The 19,590-nt window shown below is 36.3% G+C and overlaps 1 long non-coding RNA gene across 1 annotated transcript; it reads right to left on the bottom strand.

The window, feature by feature from the left end:
- Window positions 1-100: 100 nt before the first annotated feature.
- LOC110007640 (uncharacterized) lies at window positions 101-3,060 on the bottom strand. Its single transcript, XR_002281676.2, has 3 exons — window positions 2,664-3,060; window positions 1,857-2,214; window positions 101-755 (listed from the first exon to the last, which is right to left on the bottom strand). It is a non-coding gene; the product is annotated as an uncharacterized LOC110007640 (long non-coding RNA).
- Window positions 3,061-19,590: the final 16,530 nt, after the last annotated feature.

A 19,590-nucleotide genomic window follows, 5' to 3' on the forward strand; every position in this document is an offset into this window, starting at 1 on the left:
GGAGCAAAGCCAGGCTCTTCCTAATTCCTACTGCAATGATCCCTATTTCGTCACCAAGCTTTGAAGAAAAAGTACTTCTAAACCAACATCCAAGATCAAATGAGAAAACTGCATATGGGAGATTAGTTATTCAAGTAAGCTGCCATAAATCCATGTAATGTTGTACCAAATTGAAATACATCCCATTAATGTGGTGACATCCATTTAAATTAATTAAGCAACAACCTATTCAATCATCTCCACCAGCCACCTTAAACGGCAAGGGAGGTCATGCTTAACTTGGGGCAACAAATGAGAAAAACTACACATTCTCGTCTCCATATCTTGGATCCGTATTTCCAAAACCATCGACTTAAACACAACTCAGTAACAGAGATATGGATTATATTTACATTTCACTAATGGATACTTGGCCTTGCATTCTCTCTCTAAAATGTGACCATGAACCAACATGCCAATAGAATCAGTATCATGGCATAAAGAATCCCAGTATCGGGCCTGACATATGCCGTTTTCCTGGATAAGGGCTTCTGAGGAAGGATTTCATAGAAGTGCTGTAACAGTCAACTGGAATGAACTATTCATTCAAAACCTGATATCCCCATCCACAGGTCGCAGTAGAAAGGTTCTAAGGCATGTCCATGGGGGGTTGTCACTTTTTTGCAATGCCCAGGCTCGTTTCCTCCATCACTAAAGCCTTCTGCATTCAACAACAGAGTCATATGTTGCCATGGTGAATGGGCTTTCCGCAAAACCTGAATCAATATTGAATATTTGCTTAGTCCGGTGAGAAATTTAGCAACCAGGCTAAAATATTTTTCAAAATAAGGACAAATGGGAAACATGAAACAGGAACTGACTCAAAATAAAATATCAGCACACAAATATTAAGTGAAGATACAACCATCCACTCGACCTCGGATAAAACACAATACCAAACTGGCTGTAAACATAATACAGGCATGCATATATTATGAAAGCATATAACCCACACGCTCAAGCACTGCTCGCACCAAAACAGAATGCTAGCTCAACCACTGCACGAGGAAGACGGGCACGAATATCAGGTTTCTACTGCAACAAGTGATTTCTTCGGTTAGCAGAAAGCCAAGTTGTTGCAAGGGACTAGCGCTTTCTTTTACATATAGAATTAGTTGTAACTGAACACCACCAGTACAACACACAAATGTAAACATTTGAGTGTAATCAAGAATGGGAGCTTCAAATCTCCAACAACAATGACATGTTGGGGCTTAAAGCTGTCCTAATGACCTAGAAAGGAAAAACAAAAAAAAAAGGTTCACAATGCTAAGATCTTCCTGTTTTGGAAATATTGAGTACAGACTAAGTGTGATTTATTATCTTGTCCTTATATTAGCTCTCTGATAACAGAAGCTTAAAGAGATGAAAACTGCCATGAGTGGAAGTTAGGAGTGTGTGTAGACTGACCCTCCTGCATGCATCCTTTCTACTTTTCTAAGGCCCATATCTTGGAACAGTCACCACTAACCTCATAATGGCAAGTACTCTTTGCCCATCATTCTTTGAAGGTTTTCATCACTAGTAACTCTGATGAAGAACATGCCGAAAGGAAGGAACACAACTCAATTTTTGAGAACCAGACATCCATTTGTGCAATTGTTGTTTATTGAATCAAGAGAAAAGAGCATAGCAAAGGGAAGCATATGCATTCTGATAAATATGTTATATTTGGTAATGATTTTCGATGTCATTTACTATCAGACTTGATATTTGTCCAGTCATACCCGTAACATCAAAGCAACACAACCCTACGATCAACTGATATGATTGCCATTTTAAAAGTATGACGCATACTTATCAAAATAGAAGAGAACCTGTATTTGAATAGATCCACAAGTAGATTTCTGAAAATCTCTGGCTTCTTGTTTTTAGTTGAGGCTCTCGAGTGAAATACCCAAAACCTAACAGATTTAACAAAAGACACCCTTATTTTGGGAAGAATGTGTTGCTTTGACTACAAAAGAAGCAGAACCACGTCTGGAGTTTAATCTGAAAAAAATAATGGGAAAGAGCAATTCATCCTTAATCATTCTTCTTCAAGACTTGACATCCAGAGGGAAGAGACTAGATGAACAAGAACTGATGGATCTGAATCACCAAGAATGGCCTCCGTATCCAAGGTTCTACGCCCTGTTGCATTCGTTCTTTTTGGTCATTATTTCCAAGCAGTTTCTGCAAATAATTAATTACAAAACAATGCCACGATCAAGGTTAAAATGTATCAGTATGAGCTGATATATAAGATATGAAATCAGAAAGAGAATTTTTTATTAAAAAAAAAAAAAAAAATTTGGGATATACTTTACAAATATAATAAGTACAATGGGATCATTTGGATATAACACAGTTTTCTTTTTAAAATATGAAGCCTGATAATATATCCGCCTTTACACTGATATAGATCAGTATATATACTTGAAGAAACTAGATTAATTTAGCAACCCATTAGCACAATGCATGAGACTTGCACAAATTCAATAAGTTGATATATAAATAACATCCTATCAGAACACAAATCAAGAAGGGAAACAGAGATTAGTAGCATGACAGCTGATAATAGAACCCATAAAATAATAGTCCTTTGAAACTGATGACAATATATTAATGTATAATATGTTTACCAATGAGAAGTGGGATGGAGCAGCACACCGGTTGGGTGCTCTAAAGAACTTTACAGTGTTTGAGAAACCATAAAGACTGGAGGGCCGACCTTGGGGCCCTTAGAATCCACCAAATAAAAATTACACAGAAATTAGAAACGACTTGTATATATTAGATACCTATAGGTGCATATGCACCAGAGAAAGGTTTCTATACTTCTCTTACAGCATAGAAGATCAATTCTTCCCCTTTCTATACTTCTCCTACAGCATAGAAGATCAATATTTCCCCTACCATCCAGCTGTCCAATTTTGATCAAGAGATCCACCCACCATTTGATTTTAGATCCGACGTCTTAAAATACTTTATTTTTAGTTTTTGTTTATACAAATTGTATAAATATGAAATTTGGTACATACCATCTTCTCATTGGGGCACACCTACAAAAAAAATAATATTAAAACTAATTTTTCGATAAAATATAATGACCAAAATACCCTTTGAAAATTTCAAAGGTGTTCTAGTCATTTTATTTTATTGGAAATATTTTTTTTATATTTTTCATTAGTGCGAGTTTAATAGAGGATTGGATATCCAAAATTTGACGTCAATATAAACAAATTTTAAAAAAATGATGCGGAATGGAAGGTTCGATAAGGGGATATATATAAATTTTATGTTATAGGGAAAGCATAGAAAGCTTCCCCTATGTACCATGCCTTCATTTTTTTTTTATTTGATCTTCATCACCTGAGTTCCTCCATGGGAGCATAATCGGCGCATCAAGTCCGAATATAGAGATGGTATCATGAATAATATAATGAAATGAACAGTCTGCAACCCTGACCATTGGGCTCTCTCTCTCTCTCGGCCAAAATTTAGTGAATATATGAGTATATTCATGGTCAAGCCCAATTGTTGGGGTTACAGACTGTTCATTTCATAGAGCCAAAACCAAAGCAGAAAAAACGCATTTTACTTTCACATTTTTTTGTTGTTGTTACCTAGCTGCTATTGAATGAATTTTTGCAGAAATCAATTTCTTTGGCTAATAATAATAAGAAGTTACCCTCAAAAGACAAAATATTAGTAGTCCAGCAAGACTAGGACAAGTTCTTACAATCTTTCAAGTGATCACCTATAGTGCATACAAGTTACCGTTTTGATTAGTTCGTTCATTTGCAATACAAATATGTATAATAATGAATGCAAACTCAATAACCAGAATAACAATTATAGTTCATGGCATGCCATAAAACCCAACACCAACAAGTGAATTCATCAAACCACAACAATTGAACCCTCCAATCTTACCATTGTTCCCTACTGGTGATGACCATGGTGGTGCTCTTTTACCCATTTTAGGGGCAAAAGAAATTCACCTGCACATGGTGACTGTGTGGGTGTGAATTAATTTATTGGTCATATGAGAAGTAGTTATGCATTGCAAAAATCCACTCTACCCTGTTGTCCCCCCCAAAAAAGTAAGGCCCATGTTTATTTGGGATTCTGTGTCTGTTTGTCTTTCTGGAAAATCTTATTGGAAGCACTATCCAAAAGTCGAAGGACACAAGTGAGAGCCTTGATGTTATTCTTAAAATTGATGTACAAAATATTGATAAATTAAAATATATAAACTTAGTCATCCTTACACTGGTCAACCTTGTGCAAATGATATTCTTCGCTCACATGTATAGCTATGATTTAGAATAGAAAGATGGATCAATACAGGATTTCCATTTTAGGCAAACACACCATCCAAAATGAGGGTCTATGTGAGCATGGCTTGCAAAGATGAACATAGAGGTGGACAATGGTGGTTAGATGATTTGTGGCCCTGAAAACAGTTGTTTGTGGAGCACAATTATATGCGGTTTCTTCAGTCCTGATGACTATGAGGTTTGGCCTAGTCATGATGACTAAGCTGGAGGACATTCTAGTTATGACTTTTTGCGAATCACAATATATTTTTTGTGTGTACGCATTTGGGCGATTTTTGTCACGTTTGTGGAACAGTAAAGTAACAGCCAACTTTGATATATTGTCCTTGTTATGCATATTAGCATGACACCAGGAATGAAAGGAAATCTAGGTTTTTGAGGCAACCCTTGGTGTAGTAAGCTATGCAGGAACTTATAACATCTAGAATTCAATTTCCTGTGTAGCATCAGGATATTGTAAACTCTAATAAGGGTACTGAACAAACTACTGTAATATTTTCAAAATACTTAAATTCTCACTTGGCAGTATGATAGTGTCCAATAGCTTTCATTTTCCAGTCTGTCCAATAGCTTTCATTTTCCAGTCTTACATGAAGGAAATTTGAATAGAACGCTCTCTATTGAAAATTTAATCAAATTGAAGGAGTTTTGATGTGGTATTTTTTTGCGTATTGTATGTCTGTGCTGCTTTTTAATGGACACCAAATAGTTGAGATAAGGCTCTGATGATGATAGTGATGACGTCTCTGCTGCAATTCGGTCTTGTGATTTAACCAAGTGTCAGCGATACATGTGCTGGCTGTGTAGGAATATGCCATGCATCATTTTGGTTATAGTTTCTTTACATTTTTTTAACCTTAACAAAATCATTACTATAATAGAAGTATAGAGGGTTAGAAATAACAAAACAAAGATCAAGAGATGTCAAGTCAATATTTCATAATTCCAACATTCAAATTGAGTTTACATAGACTGATTCTGGAAGAACACCTTCATTAGCAAAGGTATCAGTCTTTTGGTTAGCTTCCCCAAGGATGTGCACAAACATCACATTCTTGGTCACACAAAGGTAAAAAATCTCACCAAATATTATAGCCAACCTCCACGAAATAGAGGATTCTTTACAGGCCCACTTATGACATTAAGTCCCCTTTTTCTACTAGTTGACTCCTTAAATGGATTCTCTGCGCTTATGTCTGGTTATATACTTCAAATGGCTAGTAATACACTTATATGTGATGCCTTGATATTATCATGGTGCTGCTACTGATTCTATACTAGAAATAATGAGGGTGACATGGGTTTATCATAGGGAGCAAGTCTTGCCATCCACCTTTCAGAAGTCACACCCAAAACATCAATCAATTGCCCCTCTAAATTGTTGTTCTAGGTCACTAACCATACCATGTAAACATCAAATTCTTTATTTTTTTGATGGTTCCATGTAAATGTAAAATATCAATGACATTAATTGATTTTTGGTTGTGGTTTACCAAATAGATGTGTGGTGAGGGACCTTTCACCATAATTATAATTCTATATCATATATTTAGGTATTTAGAATTTATCTAAGTTCTGTCTCAACGGCTTATTTCTGTTGCTTATCATTACATGACAAAATCTTCTGAATGTGGCCCATAACTCAATAGAATGTCCACAATACCATCAATTTATGGATTTCACAATGTGCCATGATAGAAGATGGGTAGATGAAATATGTCTAGAAACTGTTTCTAAATTAGGGGATGATTTTCACATATGAGACATTTCCATGACCTAGGAAAAGTCGTGAGCCAAGATGAGACTGAAAAAATGGATGGAAATTGTTCTTCGAGTCAAGGTACAATAAATGCTTGCGAACTTGGAAGAGAAAAAACATGGGTGAAATTGGTAATAAAGCATAGGATATTTAGGACAACTTGGGCAAAAAATAAGGAAATTAATGAATAGCATTTTTAAGAAAGTTGATTTCAGCATTACTTTTTCAAGAAAAAAGAAAAAAAAAGAAAGAAAGCTTTTTTCAGCATTTACATTAAAAAACAAAGTTTACACAGAATGTGGGAGATGCATTTTCTGATAGACTTAGATATATAGTTACGCATGGCACAAATGATGTCTAGAGTTCCATTCATACTAGGTCCCAACTAACACTCTAGAAAGAAAAAGAAAAATGCCCTGTTTTACAGTCTGAAACAAATTGACTGGACGAGTTGCTATCTTACATTGAAATTCTCCTGTTAACAATAGATATTTATTCAGCTTTCATTGGTTATTCTTATTTATGCATTTTAGATAGTGCATTTACAATCTTTTCTATGATTCTAAGTATGCATTTTCATTTTCTTCATGTCTTACTTGACTCAAACGCTTTCATTGACAGCCATACACATACATGCTCAAACTATGCTTATCTGGTAGTTGGTGCATGTATCTGTTCGAGGTGTTATCAGAAAAGCATAAGGGTCGTCGCACCACAAACACGACTGTGTAAAGTTTCAGATAGTGAACCACTAATATAAATAAGTGTTGCATAAAAGGGCTTCAGTGCCTCATCTCGGTGGTCTAGGTGGGTTATTGCTGTTGAATAGACAAGTTAGCTATACCAGTAGGCACCATCTAATGCGGGTTGGGGAATCCCACTGCCCAGTCCTCAGGAAGTGCAGAAGTTCCCCATTGATAACATTATAAGAATCTAAATCTATGGGGAATATGTGTTAGACTTATGGTGTATGGCATTGCATACATGGACTGTCGAGTTGTCGTGGAGAAAATGAGCCATTGTTCCATGTTAAAATCTCTTAGAGGACTAATATTCATGAATGTGAAAAAAAAGTCTTGGGTGGTAGATAGAAGTGAACAAAATGTCTTGGGTGCACGAAAAGCTATTACATTGTGGTGTCTTAGGATCAATACTCATCATAATTTGCAAACCTGGCCTAGTCGACCTGTGCTTGTCCTGTATGACAGGACTGGTCTCACACCAAGTAAAATCAGGCTTTGAACCTATTTTACTTGTTTCGGGCCATAGACTCAACCAACCAGGCCGAGTCAATTCATGACTGTAGCAACCCAGCTAGGTTGAATGAGTTAATGTGTGCCAGCATGCACGCATGCATGTGTGAAGAATTTGAGTTGCATGACCAATGAAACAGGCCGGATGGGCCATATTCAATCTTAATTGATTTGATGCTCAGTGGGTATGGGCATTGTTTGATTTTTAGGCTTTTTTTTTTTTGTTTGTTTTTTTAAATCTGATTGGCCTGAAATTTTGGGATGTGCATTTGGCTTAAGCGCACCAAAACAATTAAAATGAAAAAGGCTAAAAAATGACCAAAATGCCCTTGCACATGTTGTGGATATTTTTCAATGGATGCTTCAATTTGGGCCATCATGCCTGCAACTGTTTGTAAGCTAGGTGGCTTTCAAATTCTTCATTTGCAGGTGTTCGCGTGTGTATATGTGTGTGTGGAAAATTATCATAGGAGCCATGGGCCTATGAAGTGATATAGGCTTGAAAACCCAGATTGATTCTCACATAAATGAATGGCATGTCTTGCAAGTTAGAAATTCGCTTTTGAAAAAAGTAGGTTTCATGTGGTCCTCAAAATATGTGCAGCTCATCTAAATGCTCTCAATGAAAATAAAAGGAATGAATGCATGAAAAAGTGTGGGCTAAAATGTGTCCCCCTTCTCTTCCTCACTTATTTTTTAGTTTGTTTGACCCCAAAGTTCGGGGTAGAGCAGTGCCTCAAATAGACTGTTAATAGTGCCCCTATTCCTCGTCTGCAGTGTCTGCCTGTAGGCAAACTTAAGCTTTTTCCATATATATTTTCCTCACACATAATGTTATAGGAAATAAAAAATTGACTTCTAGCAATATTTCTTCTTGAAAGTTGATTGTTTCTGTGGTTTGGTATAAAATTATAAAATTGTTTCTCAGCCCCTTGAAAAGAGTGTTAGGAAAATTAATTACAAAATATCTTTCAAGGGGGTCTGTGTTGTGGCCAAATGTGTTTGAAACTTTGAAAGGGACAGCAGCAAGAGGGCTTGACAAAGATGGTGATTTTGGTTAAGCGCTTGCTTAAATCTCCATGGACATGGCCCAAGAGATCAAATATGCAGAGTCATCCTCTACCAAGAGGTTTGATCCCCATTTCTTGATAAAATGTTGGGTTTCTGCAATGAGGGCATGCTTGGGCAAAGGTTGAGTTCTTTATGCCAGTGGATCCTGGGAAGGTGTTGTTCTTCCAAGATGGTCCCAGAGGACTCCCCCAATGCCAGCAGGCATTGGGATGCCTATGGCATTTCCATCAAAGTTCATATTTATATATCCTCTTAGCCGGCGAACAATGGGGTAGTTCCTTTCATCTTTAAGGGGATGTGAGTAAATGATTACTTTCCATTGGCTTAGAAAGTCTACTGCAGGGAATTCCTTCCTGGCTGGGGCCTATGAAATGGCTTGCGATTTGATTATGTTGAGCAGAGGTGTCAATCCTAACACTTTACTTTGGAAGGTTCAATGGTCCTGTGCAACCAAGTTAAACTCTAAACAAATTAAATGTAAATAAGAAATAAATTAAAAAGATAATATATTAACTTTTATTAACTTACCAGAAACAGAATAAATTAAAAGAAAAATATGTACCTATTATAAACAATATCGTCCTCACAATTTTTAGAAAAAGAGATAAGTTGTTCCACTACCCCGTATTACCTATATTATACTAGTGGCACTTTGATTAGTGGGATATTTTGTTTTTTTCTCTTCATGGATAAGTTCTACATAAACTTAATTATATTCTTGGATTTTGCATTGGAGACAATGTGTTAGTCAATTTATAATTGAGGTCATGAACTTTGATCCATACTAAGTGTATGAGATTATCTTCCTTTTAATCGGGACTCATTGCTTGATTATTTATTTTGGTTTTTTAAATTATTTTCTAATATGTGAAATTGTTTTAAAAAATTTAAAATCTTATGGTGAACAGTTGGTTTGATCCAACCTGATGGCTAGATGAGCCTGTGTTTAAGTCTATGTTTGTGACTATGACTCAGCAATACCTAATTCAGTTCAATTAAACAAAAAAACAATTAATATCCTGTGAAGAAATGTTCTATGCTCTAGCAATTATCAAATTGATGCCAACTTTGATCTCCTTCCCCTGGTTTTTAGAAAAAATATCACCCATGAGTAAGCAGTATGCCCCAGTATGAGTAGAGATTCAGCTGGTCACATTTCAGATCAACTTGTGCTTGATATTAAATGGGTAGTCACGGGGTATGAAGAAAAGGCTATTACTTTGTCCTCTAGTAGCATCCATCCCATCCTCTGGAAGCAACTCTTTCTGAGGTATGATTCATTGTTTTATTGACAAGTCCAATAAGAGTTGATCTTATTCATGCCTTCACTCATATATTTTATTTTGCTTGGTACACATGGGGTCAATGCATGGAGCTAACATAGTGGTAATCAGTCAAACTTTTGCACATACTGGGGCATATTGCTCAGCCTTCTGATCCATATGATTCCAAGCTTCTAAGGGCCTCTAGGATTGTATCAGATGGATGAGATTAACTTTGTTATCATCACTACAACATATAGATACTTTGTCAATTGATCACTCAAAAGAGTACTTATGACAAACCCTTACCACATGTCGAAGTGTTGGTAATGTCCGAAGATGGCCTCTACTGAGTTTTTGAGTGTGTGCCCCAGTCAAGTCACAGGGTCGCCCTCAAAGAAGGATGCTTGATTAATCAATTTCTTCCTTTTCATGTTCTAATTTTTTTTCTTTCTCCTCTTAGTTTTATTAATGTGGTACAAGTCATGGTTTTGATGATGTTTTACAACAGGCCGGATTGAATTATATCTCATATTTTGATTTCTTGATCATCTTTCTGGTTTTAATGGAGCAATGGTGTGCCTTTGATGATGTGCTTCCCGTTTTTAATTTATCTATCAGGGTTTGGTGCCTCCTTTCTATGTCTTTGTTGATTTTGTAATAATACATTTTTTGTGCGGATTCGAAAGCATCTGAAATGTGCTTTTATACTATTTATTATGAAGCATTATCTCATGGTAACTGAGTTATTGGGAAGGGTATATATGGGTATGGTTTTGTGTTTGGTTTGGTTTGTTTTAAAATGTTATGAGCGTAAACATTTTAGGGGAGGATTGCAATCAATTTCTGATGACTAGGTTACACTTTGCAAGACCAACCCTTGTTACAATCATATTGGATGAGAAGTTATGGGGATCATTTCTTCTGGTTCTCCTATGTTAATATTTCTTTACATCCCTCATAGGAATATAAAAATATCATTAGTGTATTATTGAGGACTTTCTTTCGGGAAGGAATTCTAATTTCTAATATCAACCAATCAGTTATATTTGAAGGGATTTCATTGAGATTGTTGACCGGGACTTGTTCAATTTGTAGTTGGTGATATAATTCCATGATGGGAACCCATGTATGTGAAAGTAAGCCTTCTCAATTGTTTATTTCCTTGTGCATGAATCCTACTACATTTGACTATGCTACAGAGCTTGCATCCTTTTGGCTCCCTGAGAATCACATGTGATTTCTAGATAATTGCAGGTTCGTAGTTAGATACTGATCATTTATTTACTGGAAGCTCTAATATATTGTACTATTGGCTCTTTGAAGTTATCCATATTGCTAATTAAGCATCGTCTGTCATGAATTATTGATGATAGAGGACTGTCATGTCCATGACAACCATCCTGAACTTACCGTACTATGTTTTCTAGTGATATGGTTATAATCAATGCCTGCGCTGAGAAATGACATTGTTTTTTACCATTGGCACCCAATATTATTGTTGTTTTTTACTTGTTACTTTGTTTCTTGGTGGCTTAACAAAATGGCAATCACAATTGCATGCCCTCACATTTGTGGAGAGAGATGGTGTGTAGTTCGTTTTTGTGGAAAGAGGTGGTCTTCCATAGACCTATAACTGTTTTTTTTATCTTAGGACTCAGATCATTTTCTAGAGTGGATATTTTTTTCTGTTCCTTTATATTGAAGTTTTATTCTGTATAAAACCAGACATATGTTCATTGGAGTGCATGCATGGTCACTTTTTGGGTTAGTCAAAGTTTTCTTTTTTCTATGTCTAGTCCTGAGACTACTTTGATCTAGTTTCTCTCCTTCTAATATCTCCTATTTATCCACCTAGCTATGATAAGCATATGTTTGTAGTTGTTTCCAGGCAGCTGTTTGAGATGCTTGATGATGCCTAGTGGTATCTAGTGTACTGGATCAAAGGAATATAGGACATAGATCTAAAGTTTCGTTTTTGAGGAAAAATTTCAGGAACTGAAGGATATGCACTGTTATTGGTTATCAGGAACTGCAAGTTTTCACGATAGTTCCTCGATTTTGCAGAAAGTGCAAGGAAGCAAGTGTATTAATTATGAATCCCGAGGATTCTCTGCATTACTTGGTTGAGGCGGTTGGCAGTTTTGGGTAGCTATAAAGAATGTCAATGGTAACTCGTAAACACATTGTGCAAAACATTTGTCAAGCACTTTAGTCCCAAGTGAATCAATGGGATTGTTCTTCAGAAATGGATCTTTGTTTAAATATTAGTTTCATATTAATGAAGGATTTATCATCTCTTAAAGACTGCATTTGGGTCTACAAATAAATCTCTATAAAAACTTCCTACATATTGGGATGGAGCTGTTACCTCTCATCAAGGTTTTCTTGTTTCCTGCAATAAGTTTCTCCAAAGTTATCACGAAGCACAAAAAAGTGGTTCTTTATAAGTGATACTAGTTATCTTCGACTCTAATTGTATTCTTGTGGACTCACAGCTTGGCAAATATTTATGACCCTCCATCATCATCATAATCATCTGAGCCTTAACCTAGCAAATATTTATGAGCCCCGTATGGACACAAATAACTAGTTGCATTGATTAAACAACTTGAATAGCTCCAGAGACAGCCCATCTAGTCACCACTTTTGAACATCCCCCAGAAATTATCGAGCAGTATCAAGTAGTCTTCCTGATGATAGTATTTATTTGTTTATCTATTTATTTTAGTCTGCAAAACTGAGTTCCCCTATCCATTTTAATTAAAATTAAGAATGAATGCAATGATATGTCCTTTTCATAGAGCAATGAGATAATACAACATAATTTTTTTTTTGAAATCGATAATACAATATAGTTATTTAAAACTCAGATGGGATCAGAACTCTCAAGGGTCCTAGCCCAAGGTCGTAGTCCAACTTAGTTGAGTCTCACTATGACTCAGATAATTCTCTAAGAAAATAACTTTGCAGGGTCCCTCACGTGGTAAGATTCTGATGAGTTGTGAGGTTTTGAATTGGACAAACCTGCAGGGTTTATTGAGACTTGGCGAGTTGGACATATGAAGTACAAACAGGCCCCGACCAGGTTTGAAGTGGTAATCTCCTGATCACCACATGAAATAATAGCATTTCTTATTACATTCTTGTACAGGGGAGCATGTGATGGGTTGAAGACATATCAATTGGTGTTCCATGTTGCAACTAAGGCATATCTTGTCTAGGCAAAAGTTTGTCAGCATTCATTTTCTTCTGTCTCTTTCCTCTATCAAGTACCAAAGCCACTTGAACTTGAATGCCTCACCCGCACCTAGTTCAAATGCTGCACCAACTCCCTTTTGTTATCATCCCCCCTTCCATGTACAATAAGACAACCTTGGCCTGCCTTGCTCTTGAATGCCTGCTAAACATAGGCTAGGGGTGGCAATGGACCCGGGACTTACCAGGCATACCTGACATGGGTCGGGGTATGGGTCCAACATTTGGACCCGACGAGTTGGGTCCGGGTCCAAAACTTGGACCTGAATACTAATCCGGTCCAGATCCGGTTGGACCCGACCTGTGCCCGTAAAGTGTTGGAGATACAATACTTCAAGCCCTATTCGTTTGGGTGTATTAAAGATTATATACAATAAGAACTCATAGTCATTTTTAGCTATTAAACAACAAATCAGACAGCTTGAAATCTAATGGCTGGTGATTGTGACCTTGTTGCCAATAATATGGGTATATGTTGGTAAAAAAAAAAGACAAATAAAAAGAAGCTCATAGTGAGGGTGGTAATGGACCCGACGGGTACGGGTATGGGTCCAACTTTTGGACCCAATGGGTGGGGTTCGGGTCTAAAACCTGGACCCAAATACTATTTGGGTCTGAGTCCACCTAGACCTGACCCAGACCTGACCCATTGCTCCCCTAACCCCATTGCTCCCCTAACATAGGCCCCATGCTATCACTAAAACTATCATCAAATTTTTAGATCAACTCCCCTAAAGGATAAGTGTCATGCTTACCTCTTGTTCTAACATTCCAATTGATCATGTTTTTTCTCTTTGCTTCCAGATCCACACGTGTATGATTGGTACGATCTGTTGCAATCTTGAATAAGGTGGTTACTTTGTTTTGTTGGCAATCATGCAAGCTTTTATTTTCATGTTACACTTTTATTTTTATTTTTTTGTGTTTAAAAATATCAGACCATTAGGTCCAACCTGCCACCTATAGGTTCCAAATGGGATCAACCGACTCGACAAACCGGTGAAATTATTTAAAAAATATTACCTATTGTGATTTAAAATTGTTCATTTAGTTCTTCAAACAATTTGCATGCACAGATTCAAGTCATTTTAAATCAAACAAGCATAGGTTTGACTGAAAAAATAGGGTCAAAATGAAAAAAACCACCAAAATTCATAGCTTAGATTTCTTATATTTGGAATCCAGATCCAAAAATCCTTCATGTGGATATGATACCGGATTGAACAATGAAATGCATTCTCTATTGCCATATCTCACTGTACAACTAGTGGATGTTCAAATGTATCTCCTCCTTCTCTCCCTCCCTCTCTTACACACATTGCTAGTGTTTCATTTCTCTTCCTCAGATAACTTTTTGTTTGGTGGGATTGTGTGGCGTCTTCCTTTTTTTCTTTTTTCTTTTTTCATTAATTTTTTTTTTTTTTGGGTAGCACTAGTGCTTGCTTTTTTTTGGACATGAATTCTTTTGGAGACCTAGATTTGTTTGGGTCGTCCATATTTTTGGTGTGCATATCTTAATGCTATAAAATACCATCTGCTTGAACCACTATCCTCATAATTGGAGAGCCGCTCCAACAAAGTATGAGAGAGCTTGGTCTCAAATTGGATTGATGAAGAATTGGTGATTGCTATTCATCCTCAATTTTCACTAGTTCATTTGAAGGTTTCGTAGACAGCTTTTTCTTATTTGGAAAAGACTATTGAAATGCAAACGTACCAAAGTATTACTGAGTTACAGGGATTTCTATTTGAACCTTTTTTTTCTTTTTCTTTTTTTTAATGCAGATTTGGATTGGAAATTAGTTGGAATTGGTCCGTTTCTTGGTCAAAATTGGAATTTTTGTCTTTTGGCTTTTTTTAATATATTTTTTTCTTCAAATTTTTAAATTTTTTATTGGTTGATTCTCTTGACAAGGTTTTCTGTTTGCAATTGCCGATTTGAACCACTTTCCTATATGGCCGGTCACTTGACCAATCCAAGTTTCTTTTTATGTGCCACCCTCTCCTAGCCGTTTGATTTGAGTGGACGGCTTGGATAGCTTCAGTTTTAATGTAATAAGTGAGTCTCTGCCTGTTTGATCTCAATTTGACGGCTCAGAATATTTTATTTTGATTTTTTTTTTCTGCAAATGGCATGAACATGAAATTTGGTGTGTTTTATCACCTAAAACATATAAAGCAAATATTCCTAGTTAAATAAATAACCAAGCAACCTTTGAAAGTTTCATGGGTACTTTGGTCATTTTATTTTGTTAAGGATATATTTTTACACCGACCTCTATTCCCAAGGGTAACATGTAAAAAAAGGAAAAGTATTATGTGTTAGATGATGCATTTCTACATTTGTATCCCCTGAGACATAGGAAAAGTATTATGTGTTAGGAGATGCATTTCTACATTTGTATCCCCTGAGACATAATCCATCCAAAGATCGATGTACATGAGAGTCCCTCTTAAAAAAAAAAAGAGTAAAATGGTTCAAATATTTCCTTAAAAGAAATAATTTTTTTAGTTTTTAAAATTCATTTATTCTTACAAATTAATAATCTCCATGTTAGGATTATATATTCCTTAAAAATGAGGAACAAAATCTATTTAAAAAATAGATAATTAAGGGGGATGACATATCCACATGTAAGTCCAAGAACTCATAGAAACCGTGTCCATAAAATAAAAAAAAAAAAATGGGGCAGATGCCTCAACCTTGAACAATTTAGAGGGATTGCAACAATTTAGAGGGACTGCATCACAATAGTTTAGTTTATGCATGGTGTGGCTTGTATAAAGCATCAACTTTAAAGAGTCAATGTAAGGTGATTTCTAAATCTTGCTAAAAGATTCAACACTAATGCAAAAAAAACACTTAGGGTAGTTTAAGAATTCATTTTAACCTTTAATTATGAAATTTAAAGCTCAAAAATAATGTAGATGTAAGAAACCTATCATTACCATATCATGCAAGACTTATCTTTATTATTAAGGGCCGGCTAAATAAATCTTGTTCTTCTATTTTGCTCTATCAAGAATCATATTCTCAGCAAGTTCAAAAGTCATCACATCTTTTCTCACTTACAAACACTTAATTTTTTTGAAAATGGAAAGTCTAGATAATGTGTTACGAAATACAAGACACTTGAAATCATTTATTTTCATAGGTATACATCTTGAGGTCGAGATGATCAATTGTTGTATACACTACTAACACGGACCTGTTCCTTCTTAATGCAAAACTTCATGAGTCTAATGCATGGACTCAGAGCCCGGGCCAAAATTTGGTTGGCTAGGTCCCATACCACAATTTGTTGCTTGCTCCTTGTCCCATATACATCATTGTGGTAAGCGCCAGATTAGACCAGGCCGAGTTCAAAGATTTCTCACACCAAAAATCACATTTGAGGCGGGCGAGACACCCAGAAAAGGTCCCAAATCACATCTAAATATGATCTTACGAATAAGATCTGATTTTTTGAGCTGCATAAAAATATTATCATTTATTGATTCGATCCACTATCTATGTGGGGGTGTCAATAAATTTGGAGAAAAAGGCTCCAAATCATATCTAACTATGATCGTCCAAATAAGATCAGATTGTGAGCTCCATAAAAGTGCTATATCCTTTTGATCCATCGTCTACCTTTGAGTAAATAATAAATTTGGAGAAAAAGGATCCAAATCATATCTAAAAATGATCTTCCAAATAATATCAGATTATGAGCTCCATAAAAGTGATATATCCCTTTGATCCATCGTCTACTTTGAATAAATAAGTTTGACGCATTTGAGGAGCTTGTAGATTTTTTTTATTTTTTTATTTTTTTTTGCTCCTTCTTTGAGGATATCATTTCGAGTAATTTTCTTCAAATTACATTTATAAAGAAAAAAGAAAATATCATTAAATGATCAAACCACATTAAAAGAGTCAGGATAATTTGTTTCCAAAGGGGTTAATTTGAATAGATGATTTCACTAGAGTACTTCCCAAACCTTTTTTTAAATAAATAACCAAAATACCCTTTGGAATCTTGAACAAGCAAAAATTTGGTTCCCTAAGTGGCCGAGCCAAATGCAAATACCTCTACATTTTTTTTATCCAACGTTGTATGTGATTTTTTCATTTAAACCTCTTGTTTTATACTTGGGATCAGAATAAATAGAGGTATTTATGTCATTGTCCTCTACTTCCGTCAAGTTTTTGAAGTCAAATGATGAAACTATCTATCTATATGTATGGGGAATGACTTCATGTCACCATGTCATTGTAATATAATGAAATCGCACTTCTAGAAAACCAAGTTTGTGGAATCTACATAACCTCAAAAATTGCATGCATCCTCTATGCATTTCAATAATCAATATTCAAAAAAATAAAATTCAATTTGCATTTTAGATATAGTCAAAATGAACACCCCTCCAACAATGAATCTAGACCATCCATTTCGTGAATCTTTAGGAAATCCAAATCATTTTTTTCGTTTTTAACATTATTCATCTAATAACAATAAGACCATCTAAAAGAATTGGAAAAGGAAAAGTGTTGACATCAATGCCCGAGGGATGCGAGGCAGGGTACGACTCTTTGGCCGTGATGCCAAGCACCTTCAAACGGGAACGGAGTCAATCAGAGGTAGAGATTGGAGCTCCGTGGAATTATTGTTCAAGAGGGAGGTAGGCCGAAGGACCACTCTCTCTCTCACGAATCACTGGTAGTTACCGGCGTATGGGACAATGAGGCCAAAAATTTGCAAACACGAAGAAGTTTTGAAATTTCTAAAAACAAAGATGGGGATAGATTTAGGAAAAGGTTTTGAAATAGGGAACTAGGGCTAAACTTTACTAAATATGCAAATGAAAATCTAAAGAAAAGAAGAAGAGATGAACTTACTTGGAAAATCGGGCCTACAGGCCTGGCACCCAAAGTCGGTGGCCAGTCTCATATATGAGATTGTTGTGCCGACCTCTTTAGCCTCTTAGAGTTCACCAATTGGAATTGAACAGTGGTGAGAATGAGTCGGTGCTAACCTTAATTTAAATTGGATATTAAGCCTAGGGTCCATAGGAATAGTCTAGGGTCCATGGATGGTAATTGAGAGTGTAATATATCTTGGCTTATGATAATGTTTTAGATATTCAAAGTAGATTCAAGGGTCTGTGAGAGGGAAAATTAGGGTTATTGGTTTTAGGGTTTCTAAGGATCTAGGGTTCAGTGCGTAGAGTGGCAAGGCTCCGCCTAATTCTCTAAAATTTGGGAGAATTTAGAGGGTCTATATTTATAGGCTAGGACCTAGATGATGTCTCATGCAAGTGGCGGCTCACTCTAGGCCGTAGATCATCTGTGAAACACAGTAGTACACTTGCATAAATACGTGTTTTGCAGAGATGGTTGACCCTACAATTTTGCAAGTTCGTACCGCTTGCCTTGTTATGTTCGTTGGGATGTTTTAAATATGTAAATGAGCAATTTTAAGTGTGTTTGGTAGCCTATAAATATAGACCCTCACCTAGGTAGCCTATAAATAGCATGGGATAGGCTATGTTGTACAAAAATAATGGTCCTAGGGTGTATGAAAATAGTATGGTCCCTAGTCTAGTTTTTAGGCCAAAAGATAGGTACTCGGTGGGGCGAATTTCAGGGTTTTGGTTAGGGGTTACTCTAGAAAAGGTTTAGGCCTATACTCTAAGTTTTCCAAAGTCTTGGCTTCTTGGAACTCCTTCAACCGAGAATGGGGTGTCTACAGTTGCCCCTCTTTGTCGTTCGTGTCGCACACACGACAAAGAAGTAGAAACTTGAGGCACAGAGTCAGAGAAATACGGACTTGAACAAAAGGATTTTGAAGCATAGTGATTTGCTTGAATCTCTGACAACAGTGGGCCAGTGGCGTCTATGGTCTCTAGGACTTGAAGGTGTGCTTAACCCATCAGTTGGAGTGATAATTGACAGCTCCATTTGTCGGCAAGCTTAGGTCGTGGTATTAGGTCTCAAAGAAAAATAGAGTCTTCAGTGTTTGGAAACATTGTTTGAACGTGTCTTAGTAGAGAAGGTGGAGAATTCTCAAGTGAGTGAATAACAGGTTGCCTTTCACTTGAGTGTTCTATAGGGTTACAAGCCGTCAACCGGGGCAATTAGGATTGTTGATTTCTACAGTCAAAGTTTTTAAGGGTAAGGGTATTTTAGGTTCAGAGTGGTTTTGTGGGGAGTTTTTGAGGTTCAGGATTTCAGTCTGTAACACCTGTCCATCCCAGGCGTTCACTTTAGAATTGATCAGTCTTTAGTGTGCCTTAATCATCGCTGCCAGACGTTGATCCAGCTCTTTCGTTTTTAGAAAATTATGTTTTTGTTAAATTTTTTTAAAGAAAGGTGGTAATTTTGAAAAAGGTAGAGTTGGATTCGACAAGTATTACTTGATTCGGTCGAATACCTCTTGGCATTTTTCATCCCATAAAAATGGTGTATCTCTTTTTAATAGCCGGTTGTTTACATCTATCAGCTAGTTGAGAAACGAAGCGTCTTATGGCTTGGATCCTTCCTTGTAGGCCCCGTATTTCTCTTATGTTCCACGGAGGCTGTAACTCGGTGATAGCCTGAATTTTTGAAGGGTCTACTTCGATGCCCCTTCGACTGATGA

Source organism: Amborella trichopoda, chromosome 8 (genome assembly GCF_054954075.1).
Source record: "Amborella trichopoda isolate Santa Cruz 75 chromosome 8, AtrichopodaSantaCruz75HAP2 v2.0, whole genome shotgun sequence".
NCBI lineage: Eukaryota > Viridiplantae > Streptophyta > Magnoliopsida > Amborellales > Amborellaceae > Amborella > Amborella trichopoda.